Source organism: Monodelphis domestica, chromosome 1, assembly GCF_027887165.1.
Source record: "Monodelphis domestica isolate mMonDom1 chromosome 1, mMonDom1.pri, whole genome shotgun sequence".
Lineage (NCBI taxonomy): Eukaryota > Metazoa > Chordata > Mammalia > Didelphimorphia > Didelphidae > Monodelphis > Monodelphis domestica.
In genome coordinates this window covers 228,555,188-228,573,383 of record NC_077227.1, presented here as the reverse complement: position 1 = coordinate 228,573,383, position 18,196 = coordinate 228,555,188, and the positions used below count along the sequence as shown (strand labels likewise).

General features: G+C 39.9%; 1 protein-coding gene across 2 annotated transcripts in view; it reads right to left on the bottom strand.

Moving 5' to 3' along the window:
• Positions 1-18,196, bottom strand: part of GPR68 (G protein-coupled receptor 68) — a 54,545-nt gene that overhangs the window by 10,069 nt on the left and 26,280 nt on the right. The window contains exon 1 of one of the 2 annotated variants that reach the window (XM_056810520.1): positions 17,413-17,711. The exons of the other annotated variant lie outside the window; for it this stretch is intronic. The gene's annotated coding sequence lies outside the window, so the exon portion shown is untranslated. Of the gene's footprint in view, positions 1-17,412; positions 17,712-18,196 lie in introns of those variants that run through there. 2 annotated transcript variants of the gene reach the window in all.

Here is an 18,196-nt window from a genome sequence, read left to right as displayed (position 1 = left end):
GAAGGAAGGAAGGAAGGAAGGAAGGAAGGAAGGAAAAAAAGAAAGTTTTAATTTCTACTCAGAGTGCATTAGTTCTCTCTGAAGATGGAGATAGCATTTCTCAGCATGAATCCTTTGGAATTGTCATAGATCATTGTATAAATCAAAGTAACTACATCTTTCCCAGGTGATTATTGTTACCATTTTGCTGTTACTATTTACAATGTTCTCCTGGTTCTTACTTCACTTTGCATCGATTCATATAAGCCTTCCCAGGTTTTCCTGAAACCATTCCCTTCATCATTTCTTATAGAATGGTAGTATTCCGTCCAATCATATACCATAACTTGTTCAGTCATACGCCAATTGATGGGCATGCCGTAAATTTCCACCACAAAAAAGAATTGCTATAAATATTTTTCTACATATTGATTCTTTTCCCTTTTCTTTGATCTCTTTGAGATACAGACCTAGTGGCATTTCTGGATCAAAGGATATTACACAGTTTTATAGCCCTTTGGGCACAATATCAAATTGTTCTCCAGAATGGTTGGACTAGCTCACAACTCCATCAACAGTGCATAAGTATTCCTATTTTTCCATATTTCCTCTAGTACTTATCATATATTGTGACTGTCATGAAAAGATCTAGCAGACTACCAAAAACAAAGAGAGAAAAGCTCCCAACTCTCTCCTCCCCGACTCTCCCCAAATCTATCTTGCCCCTCACATAGGCAGGCAGCATAGGTCTCTACCAATGACAAAAGAGTCCCATACCAACAGGTTTTGTGATTCCGGTTACATTCCCCCTTAGGTCAAAATTCCCTGCAGTCCCTTGTAAAGATTAACTGGGGCAAATCCCAAACCTGTTATATTCAGAATAAATGCAAGGTGGCAGCTGGGTTGCTCAGTGGATTGAGAACCAGGCCTAGAGACGGGAGGTCCTGGGTTCAAATCTGGCCTCAGACACTTCCCAGCTGTGTGACCCTGGGCAAGTCACTTGACCCCATTGCCTAGCCCTTACCACTTTTCTGCCTTAGGGCCAATACACAGTATTGACTCCAAGATGGAAGGTAAGGGTTTAAAAAAAAAAAAGAATAAATGCAAGCATTAGCATTTTAAAACAGCAAGAGTGATTTTCCTTGTGTCCCACATTACCCAACCTTTGGTACTATTGAAATGGAAATAAGCAAATGCACATTTAAAATACATACAATTGCTATGGCATCATACAGAGCATCACATGGGAGGATGACTGTGGTATCAACATGCTTGACCACATGTATAACACATGCACATTTCAAAAGTATGTGTGTATCCACAGTTCACAGCAATCAATCAAAAGCAACAATTAGAACTAACAAAGCAAAGCTACTTACTGAAAAATAACACTAACAATAGGCATACACACATACATATATATAATATATCATATAATATATATATAAAATCATTGACCACAGGGAGGAGCATATACACAATTAGCAAATAGGCATTGCCATAGTATGAGCATAACACAAAACACAGTCAAATGAACATATCAGCAAAATAAAAAACAAGCAAATTCAAGCATGCAGTAATTCACCTGTACACTGGGAAACATGCAATTATATGCAAGGCATGCTTCCCGTGGGCGATCTCTAGCATTTTTGCCTTAATACATGTGTAACTACAACTTCAGCTTTATCTGCAACATCAAAATCTAGCCTAATGACTGTCTAATTCTCCTAATTCTCTCATCACTGACCAATCTTTGAGCTCCTATTGGTTCAGTCATTTTCAGTTGCATCCGACTCTTTGTGACCCCATTGGGATTTTCTTGGCAAAGATACTAGAGTCATTTACTATTACTGTTTATAATGTTCTTCAGGTTCTGCGCATTTCACTTTGCATTAATTCATATAACTTCCCAGGATTTTTTTCTGAAACCATCCCCATCATCATTTCTTATAGAATGATAGTATTTCATCCCAATCATACACCCCAACTTGTTCAGGCATTCCTCACAGTCCTTCTCCAGCTCATTTTATAGAGGAGGAAACTGAGGTCAACAGGGTTAAGAGACTGACCCAGGATCACACAACTAGAAAGTACCTAAGGCCTGATTTGAACTCAGAGGCAGGAGCCTTCCTGACTTCTGGCATGGAACTCTATCCACTGTACCACTTAGCTGCCTTTTCAGTTCCTATATCTGAGCTGGCCATCAGGATCATTATAGACTCGGGTATCTAAAGCTGGGCTGGCTGCCATGCCACGTTGACTATTCATATGTTCTTGCTCTGTGGGTTGAACCTGTACCAGAGGAGCCTCTGTAGCAGTTTTGGGTGAGGATAATCACATTGACCTCATCATCAATTCCTTCCAGGTTTATAGGACCTTGGACAGCAGTGATGGTGAAAACTGAGAACAAAGATGGCAATGCTTTCCTTGGTAGTGGATCACAAGTTAAGATCATTTCCCAGTCTTTTTATGAATGCTATTTGGGTTAAATATCTTTAAAGCCTATGACAAGGGTAGCTAGGTGGTCATGAGATAGAGATCCAGACCTGGACACAGGAGGTTCTGGGTTCAAATCTGGCATCAGACACTTCTGAGCTGTGTGACCCTGAGCAAGTCATTTAATCTCCAATGCCTAACCCTTGCCTCTTCTACCTTGGAACCAATACACAGTATGCTTCTAAGACAGAAGATAAGGGTTAAAAAAAATAACACTTTCTGTCTTAGTAACAACTCTAAGACTGAAGGGCAAGGGCAACCGGGTCAAGTGACTTGCCCAGGGTCATCCAACTAGGCTGAGACCAAATTTGAAACCAGGTCTTCTTGACTCCAGGGACAAATGCTGATTAATGGCATCATCACAGAATGCAGCAGCCTTTATGCTGTTACCCATAGAGATGGTGCCTGAGAAAAACAGAAAGATAAGGATGTGTATTGATTACCAGACTCTGAACAAAAAGGACTAAAGTGGACGAGTACATTATGCCAAGGTTTTAAGATGACCTGGATTGTTTGCTAAGCAACCAGTGATTTCCAGCCTTGGATTTGTGTACTATCTACAACTAGACTTAAAGGAAAAGGACTGCTTTCATCTATCTAACTAGATTGAGTCTTTGTTTTTATTAGACTTTAAATCTGGTCAAATTAAATCTGATAAAAAAAATCTGGATTTTATCAGTTTTATCACATACCCCAAGCTGTCTTGAGGGCATGAGCCATTTTCCAGAAGTGGACTGAGAAAGTGGTTAGGGACATGAACTATCCAGAAGTATTTGTGTACCCTGATGGCATCATTGTCTTTGATAAGACTTCAGAGGAACATGAGGAGACTGAAGAAATTGTTAGACTGGCCAGAGAAATCTGGTCTGAAGCTGTCAATTGAAAAATATCAATTTTGTAGAGCTTCTTTTAAGTGTGTGTGTGTGTGTGTGTGTGTGTGTGTGTAGGTCATAACATTTCTCAATAAGGTGTGAATATTGATCCAGAGAAGATAGAAGTACTTCTCAAATGGTCCTCCTCACAGAATAGACTTAAGAACTTTTCTGGAATTTCAGTTCATCAATAAATATTTACTAGGCACCTACCAAATACCAGGCATTGTACTAAAAACCCTTTACAAATATGATCTCATTCCATCCTCACAATAACCATGGGAGGTAGATGCTATTATTATCCTCATCTTACAGTGGGGGAAACTGAGGCACACGGGGTTAAATAATTCCCTCAGGACCACACAGCTAGTGTTTGAGGCCAACTTTGAATTCAGGTCTTCCTGACCCAAGGCCCTAAACCCTATTCAGTTGCCACCGCCCTGGACCTTTTCTATGGGGGAACTATTATCTTCTAAAGGATATAGGAGAAAAATTCCAATTAATGAAATATTCTGCTCAGTCATTTTTTCTAATGAATGATTATAGAATAGAAGGAACCATAAAGATAATCTATTCCAGATTTCTCTTTTTATGAGATGATAAAATCTAGATCCAGAGAAGGAAAAGTAATTAACCCAAAGTCATCCAGCCATTTAGTGGTGGAGCTGGGTCTTGAACTCAGGCCTTCTGATTCCAAGGCCAAACCTCTAATCATATGCTAGAAAACATTGCTCATCACTTTTCTTGTTCAGCCATGCATCACACAGAACCAGAGGAATAGCAAGAGAATCAATCTGTCAGGTCATAGTTTTAATTTCTGTGTAAATCAATGTTATCTGAACTTGGCAACTTCATTGGTCAGAGCAGAATCCAAATCTTGGTCTCCATACAAATCAGGCAACTTAAGACAGAAAAAAAATGTCATTTCCACCCACTGTAAAAATCTGAATTCTGAAGTTGAATCTGAAGATGTCCACGTCCTTGAAGGACAGCATAGTACAGACGAATATGGAATTATGGATTTGGAATGATTATGGACTGGAATTATGCCCAGAGAGGTATAAAACTGTGTGTATACTCTTAGACCCTGCCATACCCCTGTTGGGTCTGTTTCTCAAGGAGATCAGGGAAAAAGGAAAAGCTGTATATTCTAAAATATTTATAGCCACTCTCTTTGTGGTGGCCAAGAACTGGAATTGAGGGGATGCCCATAAATTGGGGAATGGCTAAATAAATTTTGCCATATGATTGGAATTGAATACTCAAGTTCCATAAAAAATGACAAGCAGGTTAATTAATAAAGCAAAACAAACATGAGGGGGCAGCTGGGTAGTTCAGTGGATTGAGAGCCATGCTCAGAGATGGAAGGTCCTAGGTTCAAATCTGGCCTCAGACACTTACCAGCTGTGTGACCCTGGGCAAGTCACTTAACTCCCATTGCCTAGTCCTTACCACTCTTCTGCCTTGGAACCAATACACAGTATTGACTCCAAGACAGAAAGTAAGGATTTAAAAAAAGAAGAAAAAAAGCAAAACAAACATGGAATGACCTAAATGAAATTATGAAGAAAAGTAGAACTAAGAGAACATTATCAGCAGCTATTTGAAGAATAACTTGTGCATGTGTACTTCCAGAGAAAGAACTGATAAAAAGAAACACAAAAGACAAGGTTTACATATACAGATTTTTCTTTGTTAAGGGATGCCATTTCTTATGCAGGGAGGGAAGAGAAGGAGAAAGATACCTGAGAATTTAATGTAATCAACAAATAAACTAATAAAAAAAATTAAAAATAATAAAGTAAGGGGGCATCTAGGTGGCTTAATGGATTGAGAGTCAATCCCAGAGATGGGAGGTCCTGGATTCAAATCTGAACTCAGACACTTCCCAGCTGTGCAACCCTGGACAAGTCACTTAACCCCCATTGCTTGGTCTTACCACTCTTCTGCCTTAGAACCATTACCCAGGATTGATTTTAAGACAGAAGGTAAAGGTTTAAAAATAATAATAATAATAATAAAATTAAAAATGGGTTCATAGGCAGGAAGACATGAGATCAGGTACTCTAAAACTGATCAGTTTTATGACCCTGGGCAAATCACAGTATCATGGAGCTAGAACTAAAAGAGACCCTAGTAGTCATCTAGCCTAACTTCATCATTTCACAGATGAGGAAACCAAGGCTCAGAGAAGTTAAATGACTTATCCAAAGTCACGTAGGTGGCAAAATAAGGTCATATGACTCCAAGTTTAGCATTCTTTTCCTGAATCATAATGCCTTCAACTTAACCTCTCTGAGACTCAGTTTCTTCCTCTAAAAAATGGGGATAATAATAGTACCTACCTCAAAGGGTTCACTTAAGGGATTGAAGGAGATAATGTATATAAACCTTTTGGCAGACCTTAAAATGCTACATAAATGTGAATTATTACTTTTATTTGTCATAAGGAGACTCAAGGAAATTGTCGGTATTTGTCAATATACTGACAATTCCTCAGATTGAAGTGAGGCTGCTGCTGGCCTGATTCTTCCACAGGAATTTCCAAACCTGCTTGTTTGGCACAGAACCTTTACCACTGGGAGAGAACAGTATGGAAAGGACTATCCTTTTCAGCAAAACAGCTGAAGTTTATAGCATGTCTAAGCCAGTGAAGTGCTAAAATCTCCCCCCTGTGAGGTTTTCCTGTGTAAAGCAATGTAGGGTAATCGACTGGTACCGCCATTACATCAAAGGCAGACCACACCTCAGAGTTCATTAGAGGAGAGTGGGGACCTTTTCCTAATTCTGTCACTGAGCAGCAATTCTACCTTTCCTAATTCAGACCTCGGTTCCTCTGTGCCCAGGAGAGGGTGACTGGGGCCACCTAGCAACAATGAATGGACAAGGAATGCTAAGGGACTCGGAGGGTCATTGAGAGCCAGAAGTTCTCATACCTATAACTGGATTGTCATAGCTCTCCTCAAGGACTAACAATTTCAAGGAATTATCAGTATAAAACCCCAAAGCTAAAAAGGAAACCAAAGCTCTAATCGTTAGATTTCCATACATCAAGATTAAATGTGTTGGGGCAACTAGGTGGCTCAATGGATAGAAAGCCAGACCTAGAGACTAGAGGTCTTGGGTTCAAATCATAACTCAGATACTTCTAATCTTTGTGACCCTGGGCAAGTCACTTTATCCCCATTGCCTAGCCCTCACTGCTCTTCTGTCTTGGAACGGATATTTAGTATTGTTTCTAATGTGGAAGATAAACGTTAAAAATAAAAAATAAAATAAAACTTAAAAACTGTACTTCTTTATAACTTTTACCCATTTTTCCTCATGGGCCAAGTAGAATAGATCTAATTCCTCCTCCACATGAGAGCCCTTTCAATCATTGAAGACAGTCTTCATACTCCTTTTCCTAATGCCTACCCTAACAGAGTCTTCTCCAGGTTAAACAAATCCAGTTCTTTTCAATGGATCCATGATCTCCATACAACCTCACCATCCTAGTTGTTTGGTTTGTCAATGTCCCTTCTACATGTGGTACCCAGAACTTTGCCCCATACTCTAAATATGTATGGCCTGAGGTCCCTTCCAGTTCCATGATTCTGTGATTCTATTCAATTTGAAGTCAGTAGACTTGGGTTAGGATCTTAACTCTAATATTAGCTTTTAATTTTGAACAAATAACGGTACCTTTCTAGGTCTCAAGTTTATGGATAATAAAATGTGGATTACAATACTTTTGCTCAAATGATGATGATGGGACAATTCTGAGGAACTTATGATCAAGAATGCTATTCACCTCCAGAGAAAGAAGTGTTGGATTCAGATGCAGTTCGAAGCATATTGTCTTTTACATTCATCTATTTTTTTTATTTGGGGACTTTGGTTTTTATATGAGTATTCTCTTATAGTAATGACCAATATGAAAGTAAGTTTTTCATGATAATACATGTATAACTTAGATCAGATTGCTTACCATTTCTGGGAGATGGAAGGGAAGGGAGGAAGGTAGATAGTTTGGATCTTAAATTTTGGGAAAGCATATGTTGAAAATCATTGGAAAAACAAGATGCATATTAAAAATAATAATATTTTTACTCCCTACCTCAGAAAGTTGTTAGGAGGAAAGTGCTTTGTATGCCTTTAAAAGCTTTAAAAATGGGAGAAACATCTCCATATATGGTGGAGAGTGCTATATTTCCAAGTCTATGAATAGAGGAACCAAGAAAATGACTTGCCTAGTATGGCACAGTGAGTTAGGAAAAGATTCCCCAAATGTCCATTTCTATCTAGTTATAGTCACAGAACCAGGCTCTCTGGAAGGGATATAGCAAAGACTGAAAAGAAAAGGGTAAAGACACAGCTCGCCAATTTTTTAAGTCTTCCTTTAGAGGCAGACATTTTCAGGATGGAGTAACTAATATGAAATGTGTCATTCAGATCAAATCAATAGCTCAAGGACCTTGGCATGATGAGAACATAATGTTCCTCTTTTAGTCGATGATGGCATTTTCCTGGAATCCCACGCTTTGTTTTTGAATGCAGAAACTCCCAAAGAGCCCTTTGAATGAATCTATAGAAGGTCAGGCTGGACTTGGAAGCAATTCTCATGAAGCCTCTCAAATGAGTCATGAGGAAAGAGAGTTTCATTCTTGGCTTGGGTGGTTTATTCATTCAACAAACATGGGCAAAGCACTTTGCTAGGTACTGAGGAAGATACAAAGTCAAAATAAGACATGATTCCTGCCCCCATAAAGCCTGAAGTCTAGTATAGGGATAAAACAAAACATACAATTATAACACAATATTATTCTGTAAATAAGTTAGCAAAGTACCTGTTGAAGTGTGAATTAAGAGGCCAAATGACCCAAATGTTTTTAGATTCAATTCTATTCGATATCTATTATGTGCAAGGTTTTGTGTAAAGTGCCATGGATACAAAGATGAAAATTTAGTGACTAAAATGTCCTTACATTGTGACCAAGTTGATCCTAGATAAGAAAAACATCTCCATATACAGCAAAATATTCATAGCAGCAGTTTTTTGTGGTGGCAAAGAATTAGAATAAAGGCGGATGTGGCTCAGTGGTTAAGAGCACTGGCCCTGATAGGAAAATATGAGTTCAGAGTTGACCTCAGATATACTTCCTAGTTGTGTGACCTTAGGCAAGTCCTTTAACCTCTCTATGCCAAAGAGGTACTTAAATAGCTCAGTGGATAGAGTACTGAGCCTGAGTTCAAATTTGACCTCAGACACTTCTTAGCTGTGTGAGCCTGGGCAAGTTACTTCCCCTCTGACTGCCTGACAAAAAGATCTACTGGATCCACTGGAGAAAGAAATGGCAGACTTCTCCAGTATCGTTGCCAAGAAAACTCCATGGATAACTATGGTTCATGGGGTCATGAAGAGTCAAATATGACTAGGCAACAACAACAAAAAAGAACTGGAGTCCAAATAGATACCCTATCTGGAACAAGAGAAGCAATCTAATACCTAATAATTAATACAAATATTAACTAATATCTACTAATCTGATAATTAATTTTAAAAATAACCAAGAAAAGAGCAACAACTACCAACCAGAATGGCTACTCTTCCACCTGCCCCAAATCTTCTTGAGTTATTTTTATGTGAATCTAGGGCATTCTTATTGAGCATATTAGTAGGGCACAAACAGCCTTTCACAAATAATATTCAACAATGGAACCTACCATTTTGCAGGTGAATGAAAGATATAGAAAATATAACGTCCGTTGTGCTTCGGTTTGTTGATTATGAAAAAAACAGCTGTTTCACTAAGCAAAATGGCATCCTAAAGGCTCTTTCCCAGAAAGATGTCTGCCATTAATACATAAGAATTGTTCAATATTCAGTTAGTCATCTAGCATTTATTAAGCACCAAACTTATGCCAGGCACTGTGCTATCACGCTGGTGATAGAAAGGCAAACAAAAGTCTCTGCTCTCAGAGTTGGCCATTTAAAATATGACAATAAAATAACCCTGTTCAATGACTGTCCCCTCCATCACCAATTAAAAATCCAGGAGGGGCATAAAACAAAGAAATGTGTCCTCACCAAAGGTATTTGCTATGTGCTGGAGAAGATTCCCTACAAGTGGGTTTATTTCTCCCTCCCCTTTTTGCATCAAGCACCCATTGTGCTGGCCCCATCAAGGATGGAAACACTCTGAAAGTGGCTCTGATCAATACAATGATCGGAGACACAAGAGATTCATGATGAAAAATGTTATCCACCTCCAGAGAGAGAATTGATGAACTGACTACAGAATGAAGGAGAATTTTTCATTTTCTTTATCCATCTTGCTTTCTTTTTGCAACATGACTAATATAGAAATATGTTGTGCATGAATTCACGTGTATAATTGATAAATTGCTTGCCTACTCGATGGGTGTGGGAGGCGCTATTGAGAGGGAGGGAGGGAATCTGGAACTTGAAATTTTTTTTAAATGCTATAAATAAAGAAATATTTAAATAATAAATTTAGAAGGGAGAAAAATGCAGAGTATCCTGGAAGAGGTCTGTAACCACTTGAAAATTTGACCTGAACATTCACACAGAAAAGAATAAATGTATCAAATTGCCTGATTGTGCTGAGCATTTAAATGAACAGTGTAGAGGTTGTCCATCATTGTGTCTATCTGAAATAGCCAGTTCAGAAGGCCAATGAATTGGCCCATTTGTGAATAAGAAGAGGAGAGCAGACTCAGTTGCTTTTAAAATTTTTCAAGCTTCTTTAATGATCCCCAACTTTCCAGTGAAACAAAGGTCTCCTCTGGATGCCAATATTTTACAGATATTGTTGTGGGGAAGCAAAACCTGGAGAAGCATATGGCGGGTACAAGCAGGCTATAACATGTAACCAATGAGGGATTTTGAAACTGAACAGGAATAGTCTCAGACAGCAAGGAAATAATACAGGTGCAGCCAGGTAGCACAGTAGATATTGTGCCAGGCCTGGAGTTGGGAGGTCCTGAGGTCAAATCTTGCCTCAGGTATTTTCTAGCTGTGTGAACTAGGACAAGTCACTTAACCCTGATTGCCTAGCCCTTACTGTTCCACTTTTTGTTGGTTTTCCTCTTAATGAACTGTTTTTCTCAGAAGAGAACTCAACATCTTAAAAATCATTCTGTCTGGTAAGCTGAAGAATGTTGTTTTCACCCCTTGTGTTCCTTTCAATAAAGATGTATGGTGCAGCTGGGTGGTTCAGTGGATTGAGAGCCAGGTCCAGAGACAGGAAGTCCTGGGTTCAAATCTGGCCTCAGACACTTCCCAACTGTGTGACCCTGGGCAAGTCACTTGACCTTCATTGCCTAGCCCTTACCATTCTTCTGCCTTGGAACCAATGCATGGTATTGATTCTGAGATGGTAGGTAGGGGTTTTAATAAAAATTTAAAAAAATCAAGATGTTAGCTCCAGTTCCTTTTTTGGGGAAGAACCCAAACCAGCTGCCTTCTGGAACCTTATTATGCTGGGTTTTACTTCCTTTACTTCACTTAGGTGGCATTAGCCAAGTACTATAGGGTAGCTTATATTCTTTTTTTTTTAAACCCTTACCTTTCATCTTAGAATCAATACTGTGTGTTTATTCCAAAGCAGAAAAGCAGTAAAAGCAATGGGGGCTAAGTGACTTGCCCAGGATCACACAGCTAGGAAGTATTTGAGGCTAGATTTGAACCCAGGACCTCCAGTCTCTAGGTCATTCACTGAGCCACTTAGCTGCCCCAGTAGCTTATACTTTTTAGGTGGTAGGAAGAAATAACAATGGCTTATTGCCCTTAAACCTAGAGTTGTGCTATTCTGCATAAGCCCAGAATAACCCCCATTCAACTTTGTTCTCCCCATCTTTTTGCTCTCTTCTCCAGGAGTGTAATTTATTACTTCACTGAGGTCCCAGAGGGGAAGTAATTTGCAATCAGCCATAAATAGTAGTAAATAGTAAAGCTGGGATTGAAAGAACCCAAACCTTCAACTTCAAGATAGACTTCTGCCATCAGCAATCTTTCCACTAGACCAGAGGTTCTTAATATGGGGTCCATGAACTTGTTTAAAAAATTATAATTACATTTCAATAAGTTTCCTTTATAGTCCTACATTTCTAATTTTATGCATTTGAAACCATTATATATATATATGGAATTTGAGATTTCATATTTGTAGCCTCCCCTCATTGGAATGTGAGCTCCTTGAGAAAAGGGGCTGCCTTACTTTTCAGTTTGGTTCTCTATTATTTAATACAACGATTTGCAACTTAATAAATGATTCATTCATTCATTCTTCTGAGAAGGATCTATGCGCTTCAGCAAACTGCCAAAGGGGTCTGTGACACAAGAAAAGTTAACTACTCCTGCTTGATTGTACCAGAATTTTGTTTTGTCTCAACAACTGACTGGCCAGGTGAGACCTGGTTTCATAAATGAAATGGCCCCATAGCCTGTATATTTACTTAACGGTTGTGTCAGACCCCAACTATATTTTTTTTTAACCCTTACCTTCTGTCTTGGAGTCAATACTGTGTGTTGGCTCCAAGGCAGAAGAGTGGTAAGGGCTAGGCAATGGGGGTCAAGTGACTAGCCCAGGGTCACACAGCTGGGAAGTGTCTGAGGCCAAATTTGAACCTAGGACCTCCTGTCTCTAAGCCTGGCTCTCAATCCACTGAGCTACTCAGCTGCCCCCCCCTCCACTATATTTTCTTAACCATATTCTATGGTTCATATCTGTCAGATTCCTTGTGCAGGTAACTCATTCATGTAATATCTATTTCTTAAATGCCTGTGGAATACCAGGGAATTTAGTGAGAATAAAAAAAGAGCAGAAGATATGGACTCTTTTTAGAAGGTACTTAAACATTAACAGGGGACATTAAACAAATAAATGTAAAACAACTAGAAATTTAAAGCAGGTTGACTGGGAATCTTCAGGATGAGTGCCTCACAGGGTATGGCTCAGGGCTGAAGCAGGTCTCAGTGGCTGACTGACCTGTCCACCATTTATCCTTCCTTCCCCACCCTCTTAACTTTTTATTACTTTGCATCAAGAGAGCAATGGTGTTCAAACTCAAATAGAAGGAGATCCCTACAGGCTACATATAAAACCACAAATTAACATTATCTATGTTGTATTTTCATTCATTTTGTTAAACATTTTCTAAATACATTTTAATCTAGTTTAAGGAGTTTTGTTGCCAGCAGGCTATGAGTTTGACACTTCTGCTTTAGAGGCACTACTGGCATAGCAGAAAGACATCTGGCCTCCAATTTGGGATGATTTAAAGTTAGCCACTGACATACTGGCTCTGCGAGGTTGGGCAAGTCACTTAATTTCTCCCAAGCAGCATTCTAAATGCCCTGAGCAATTCTCTAAGGCTATGTAAGTGTTGCAGAGCAGGAGCCAATCTGTCTTGGTAATAAGAGTGTCCTCACTTGGATTTCCCCATACCAGTAATCTCCAAACTTCTCTTACCCACATAACCTATCAGTAAAAGATTTTTGACCACTTATCCCCAATATATGCACATATACTTCTTTATAAATTATGCAATGTACTACATATATTAATAACTATAGAAATCATATATAACTATTTTTATATTAATATAAACATGTTTGTAAATATAATCATAAATTCTATATAAGCTAATAATTATAGTGATTATTATATGTAATATTGCATAGTAAATATATATAAAATGTACTAGTAATATTAAATTTATGCAAAAAATACAAGTAGGAAATTCTATTTTTTCCTAGAGTTAATAGGGAGCCAGTGATGAGTTTACTGAGAAAGTGAGGGGTATGATTAGATTTCTTCTTGGGGAAAATCACTTTGGAAAGTAGTGCAGGAGAGATTGAAGAGAGGTGAGATGAGGACAGGAGATCAATCAGCAGGCTGTTGCAATAGTCCAGGTGGAAGGAGATGAAGGAAAGAAATGAAGACCTGTGTGGCAAACTTATGGCACAGGTGCTGGAGCATGCTGGAGGGGCCTTCTTCCCCCCCTCTCCATGTGCCTGAGGACATTTTTTTACATGACCCTCCCTTCTGCCCAGCAGCCCAATGGGAGTGCTTCTTCCTTCCCCTGTATGGGGTAAGGCAGGGGACTCAAATGCAGAATGAGGATTACAATTTGAGCACTCAGTCTCTAAAAGGTTCACCATCACTGGTCTAGACTGATGTGGTGGCTGTGCAAGTAGACATAAGGGAATACACATGAGATATGTGATAGAGATAGAAAGGGCAAGATTTTCCAAATTACAGATAAAGTTCTTATTCAGTTGTTTGAGTTATGTCTTAACACTTCATGATCCCTTTGGGGGTTTTCTTAGCAAAGATATTGAAGTAGTTTTTCATCTCCTTCTCTAGCTCATTTTACAGATGAGGAAATTGAGGCAAATAGGGTTAAGTGACTTGCCATGGGTCACACAGTTAGTAAGGGTCTGGGGCTGAATTTGATCTCAGGAAGATTAGTCTTCCCAACTCCAAGCCTGGCACTCTATCCACTGACCCACTCAGCTCTCTTACTGATAAGTAGGGTGAGGGAAAGCAAAGGGATAATACCAGAGTTTTAAACCTGGATGACTGGATTCTTGAAAGAAATAAGGGAAGTCAGAAGATGGGTAGGTTTGGGGGCAAAAGATATAATTAGTTCATTTTGGAGCATGCTGAGTTTGAGATGTCTATGGGACATCAAGTATGAAATGACCAATGGGCAACTGGTGTTGTGGGACAGGAATTTGGGGGAAAGGTTCAGGTTAGACATAGAGATCTATGTGTTGTCTAGGTAGAGATGATAATTAAACTAATGGGAATGGATTAATTCACTAAGTGAGAGGCAGTGGAAGAGAGGCCAGGACAGAGCAATATAGAGTACTAACAATTAGGAGAGAAGAGGCAACTGTGACTCAGTGGTTAAGAGTACTGGAGTCAGGAAGAACTGAGTTCAAATCCAGCCTCAGACACTTCCATTTGATCCTGAGCAAGACACTTGACCTCCAAAGGCCAAACAACAAGATCCACTGGAGGAAGACATGGCAAGCCACTCCAATATCCTTGCCAAGAAAACCCCAGGGATAGCTATGGTCCATGGAATCATAAAGAGTCTGACAGGACTGAAAAATTGAACAACCAACACCAAACAATAAGGAGCTGGGATATTGGTTGGTGATCCAGCAAAGGCAACCAAGTAGAGATTTGATCAAAGACAAAGGGGGATAACGAAAAGAAAGTAGCATCACCAAAATCCAGAGGGGAGAAAGAAAGTATCCAGGAGGTGAGAATGGCTAATAGTCTCAAATGCTGTAGGAAGGTCAAAAAAGTTGGGGATTTGAGAAAAGACCAAATGGGGCAATTAAGAGATCATAAGCAAATTTGAAGAGGATCATTTTGGTTGAGTAATAAGTCAAAGAAAAGGAATCTGAAAGGATGGTGGACAGAAGTGAAATAGTTTGGAAGGAGAAAATAAGGGAATAAATATTTTTTAATGTGCCTATGATAATTATGTCTTTTAACAAATATTCTTTTTGATCTTCATGACATCTGGGAAAAGTAGGTGCTATCATTATCCACCTTTTATAGTTGAGGAAATGGGCAAAGAGAGATTAGGGACTTGTTCAGAATCATGCAACTAGTAAGTGTCTGAGACTGGATTTGAACTCAGGTCTTCCTTATTCCAAGCTCAGCCCTCTACACATTGGGTACTCCTAAAAAGGAAGATGATGTAATCAAATCAAAACCAATTCATGACTAATCATCTTTTATTATTCATTCTCTTCCACCAAATGAATGCTGAGTGTGTGTATGGGGCAGACTTCTACTCATTAGTCCTTCACCCAGAGGGTAGGGGGTCAGTAGGCAGAACTAAATCATGGCTACAGAAGTCACAAGATGATCTGGAGTCAGGAGGGAGGACGATAAAGGTGGGGGAGGAATTCTGCATTCATAGTTTTTGTGGGGACCTGGGTTTGTTTCCATTATAAAAGCCCTGAGGGACCCACATCAGGGTCAACATTGAAAAGGGGGATAGTAGGGGAAATCAAAGGGGATGGAATAGTTATGGACAATTAGCTATGAATCATAGTGTAGGATGCCACCCATCTTCCCCAAGTCTGGCTGATCACCCCCTTCTTGGGGTTTGATTCACCACCCACTTTGAATCACTCCATGCTCTTCCAAAGAGCCCCACTCCTCCACTTTGAAAACCCTGCCACATGCCACTGAAAAAATTACAGGCTTAGATTTTTAGGAAGCTTTATATTTATCTGTCTTTATATTGTTTTCATCCCTTTCTTCCTTGGGAACATAGCCTACTTAATGTTTCAAGACTGAGACTTATTTAATTTCTGCCTAATGAAATTCTCCCCATTCTTCAAGGCCCAGGTTAAGCTTATGATTTGGTCTAGCCCTAGGATGTTACCAGTTTTATTTTGTTTTTAAACCCTTACCTCCCATCTTAGAATCTATACTAAATATGGATTTTAAGACAGAAGAGTAATAAGGGTTAGGCAATGGGGGTTAAATGATTTCCCCAGGAATACCCAGCTAGGAAGCATCTGAGTTTGGACCCAAGTCCTCCTGACTTCAAACCTGGCACTCTATCCACTGTGCCACCCAGCTATCCCTCAATGTTGAATTGAAGGGAACTCCTTCCACCAACACTAGAATGTAAGAGTTTTAAAGGGGATACTGAGGAATTAGTAACTTGCCCAGACACACATTCTGGATCAGAGAGAATTTGAACCCAGACCTTCCTGATGCCGCAGTTGACTCTATACCAATTTGCCTCTGGGGCAGTTGGTCCTTCTTTAAGGGGGACTTTCCTATTTTTTTACTATTCCCTCCACTCCCACCAACCCCTTGGCTTAAAGTCAACTCTTTCCTCTTTAGACTCGTACGGAAGTTTCTTTGGGTACCTCCACTCGCTATCTCGCTGTAGATTTCTTGCAGTACTTGGTTCAGGGAGGGCCTTGGCATGCAAAAGGTACTTAATAAGTAAGGGTTCTTTGAATTGAAACCACATCCCTCCTTTGTAACATGGCAAGTCAGAGATATATATGCAGAAATGCCAATCACCAAACGTAACCAAACAATGGTTTAGTCACTGACCCTCTTCCTTTGTGGTGCTCACATGCACACACACAGACATTACTCATGGTGTTGGGTAAGTTCTCCCCAACACTCATGCTGCTGGAGAATTCCCCTCTAAGCTTCCCTCTAGCCTGTCACACTCTCAAAACAAAGCTCTTTGCAACTTTCAATTCTAAAGGACCTATTTTTTTAAAGGGCTTCCTGAATGGTCCAGACTCTCCTATGGAGGTAAGCATAAATCAGACCCCAAGAACAGTATTTCTGGTGACTCAGTTTTCCCTGTTCCCCTCAGACAGTTAATGCAACCACATTTAGGAATTATGAGGATAAAAGGGCTTTATACTTTTATCTATTCCAACACTCTCGCATATCATCCCAATTGGTACTTCCAATGACTCTGAGAGGTTGGCAAGAGAGGCGTTATCCTTTTTTTACTGAGGAGGTAAATTGAGGCCCAGAAAGGTTAAATAGCCAAGGTCATAAGTAAGTTACTGAAAAAGCAAGAATTTAGATCCTTAGTCTTTTCCCTCCTGATTCAGTGTTCCTTAGAATCATATATCTAGAGTTGGAAGGGTCCTTAGAGGCCATTTTGCCCAAACCCCTCATTTTATAGCTGAAAAAACTGAGGTCAGGGGAGGTTTGGTAATTTGCCCAAGGTCACCCAGGTAATAATGAAGGGGGAATTTGAACCTGGATCTTCTGATTCCAGAGTCTTTCCATTGTACTAGGCTTTCCCCAATGCCAGCTGCCTATTGTCTTTGCTAAGTCCCCTCATCATCTCCACAGCCTCTAGGTAGCAGTAGTTATTGGTATACGGTGAGTGGACAGTCCACAAAAGTCTTATCCCCTGGAAGAAACCAGATTCCAGCCCCCAAAAGAACTCGAATGATTAGCAGCGCTTCCTAACACCACCCTTCAGTCCCCTCCCTTAGCTACAGACTATTAAATAGGAGACACAGACACCCACACACCTTGAGATTTCCTGGCTAGGATGGCTCCAATCTCGGCTGACAGCTGACCTTGTGGCTGCACCGGACATTCTGTCCAGCCCAGTGCTCCAGGCTCTCTTCTCTCTGACAGCTACCACACATGAGCCAGGAAGCTGAGAGCTGGCCCCAGCACCCTCGGCATCTTCTGTACACACACACGCACATACACAATCCTCTCCGCTTTTCAAATCCCACAGCATGACGCTGACCATTCCCAGACCTAAGACCCAATCATGTGTATGCCTCCAATATGCTGGCAGCGTGGCTTGTTACCCTAGTAACCACCTGCCAGGAAACACCAAGGAATGAGGCGGTAACTATTTAACTCCACTCATCCATAGACCTAAAAAGCGCCCTGTGCTTTCCGCCAGCTGTTCATTCCTCTATAATGAATGAGTTCTGAAAAACCCAAATTTAAAGTGACCATACTAAAAAAAGGCAAACTGATTATTAAACAGAGGGAATCGAGGCAGAAGTCTGTCCCAGAGACATATTCTTGGGGAAGCCTACCATGGTGCAGAGGGCAAGGAAGGAATTAAAGGCACAATGCTGGTACCATTTCCAGGAAGGCAAAAAATTCCTTTTTTTGGTGGGGCAGGAGAAGCTCTAGAATATCTAATGAATAGTAATCTTATATTTGCATATTGCCCTTAAGGTTTATAAATCATTTCCTCTGAGAAAGGTAGTATAAGTATTTTGTTTTTTAAATCCTTACCTTCTGTCTTACAATCAATACTAAGTATTGGTTCCAAGGCAGAAGAGCTAT